The following is a 1,568-nucleotide window of genomic DNA, read 5'->3' as shown; positions in this document are numbered from 1 at the left end:
GAGATCCCCAGTAAGGAGTGGAAATAATGGAAATAGTATAGGTGAAGATGCAGTAAAAGTTGTAAGCATAAGAATAGGACATTTGGAGCATTCCTATCTATTGGGCGACCTGGTAGCTCAGACGGTAAAGCGTCTGCCTACAATGCGGGAGATCCGGGTTTGATCCCTATGTCGGGAAGATCCCCTGGAGAAGGAAATGGCAACCCACTCCAGTATTCTTACCTGGAAAATCCATGGACTGAGGATCCTGGTAGACTACAGTCCATAGGGTCGCAAAGAGTCGGACACGACTGAGCAACTTCACTCACTCTATCTATTGGCAACTACTCTAGAAGATAGGGGATATGCTGAGAAGAGCTTGTGAGTACTGGTTCATAGGATAGAGGTGGGTGACATAATTCTGAAGAGAGGTAAGGTGACTGGGGGCTTCCCTGGTGGCTCAGATGGTAAAGCGTCTGCCTGCAGTGCAGGAGACCCGGGTTCAATCCCCGGGTTGGGAAGATCCCCTGGAGAAGGCAATGGCAACCCACTCCAGTACTCTTGCCTGGAAAATTCCATGGACTGAGGAGCCTGGTGGGCTACAGTCCATGGGGTCGCAAAGAGTCAGACACGACTGAGCGACTTCACTTTCACTTTCAAGATGACTGGAATTAACTGTGCAGAATAGGTAAGGTTGCTAACCAGAGAGCTCTGATAGGATTATCAGACAGAGCTCAACACCCATTTTAAACTGGTAATCATGAGTTCATGGTAGAAGAGTTTTTCTCCAGAGCCCACATCTACTAATGCACAGACAGGGAAAACAAATAGATGAATTCATTAAAGTTAGGGGTTTTACCATGCAGAGAGGCAAAAAGAAAGAGTGGCAGAGATGTTTAGTGTATTTGCACTAAAATACATCATGTCGTTAAGGTGAACCAGCTCCCAGTTTAGTCAGAAGTTGAAGACTGTGGCTTTGTAGTAGAGTCTGAAGTCAGGCAGATTGATTCCTCCAGTTCCATTCTTCTTTCTCAGGATTACTTTGGCTATTCGAGGTTTTTTGTATTTCCATACAAATTGTGAAATTATTTGTTCTAGTTCTGTGAAAAATACTGTTGGTAGTTTGATAGGGATTGCATTGAATCTATAGATTACTTTGGGTAGTATAGCCATTTTGACAATATTGATTCTTCCAATCCATGAACACGGTATATTTCTCCATCTGCTTGTGTCCTCTTTGATTTCTTTCATCAGTGTTTTATAGTTTTCTATGTATAGGTCTTTTGTTTCTTTAGGTAGATATACTCCTAAGTATTTTATTCTTTTTGTTGCAATGGTGAATGGTATTGTTTCCTTAATTTCTCTTTCTGTTTTCTCATTGTTAGTGTATAGGAATGCAAGAGATTTCTGTGTGTTAATTTTATATCCTGCAACTTGACTGTATTCGTTGATTAGCTCTAGTAATTTTCTGGTAGAGTGTTTAGGGTTTTCTATGTAGAGGATCATGTCATCTGCAAACAGCGAGAGTTTCACTTCTTCTTTTCCTATCTGGATTCCTTTTACTTCTTTTTCTGCCCTGATTGCTGTGG

At 41.8% G+C, this 1,568-nt stretch overlaps 1 non-coding gene across 1 annotated transcript; it reads left to right on the top strand.

Annotated features, from left to right (window-relative positions):
* The first annotated feature begins 428 nt into the window (after window positions 1-428).
* On the top strand, window positions 429-500 carry TRNAC-GCA (transfer RNA cysteine (anticodon GCA)). Its single transcript has one exon. It is a non-coding gene; the product is annotated as a tRNA-Cys (tRNA).
* The last annotated feature ends 1,068 nt before the right edge of the window (window positions 501-1,568 follow it).

The sequence above is a fragment of the Odocoileus virginianus genome, chromosome 16, assembly GCF_023699985.2.
Source record: "Odocoileus virginianus isolate 20LAN1187 ecotype Illinois chromosome 16, Ovbor_1.2, whole genome shotgun sequence".
NCBI classification, from domain to species: domain Eukaryota; kingdom Metazoa; phylum Chordata; class Mammalia; order Artiodactyla; family Cervidae; genus Odocoileus; species Odocoileus virginianus.
This window is presented reverse-complemented; position numbering and strand designations above follow the sequence as displayed.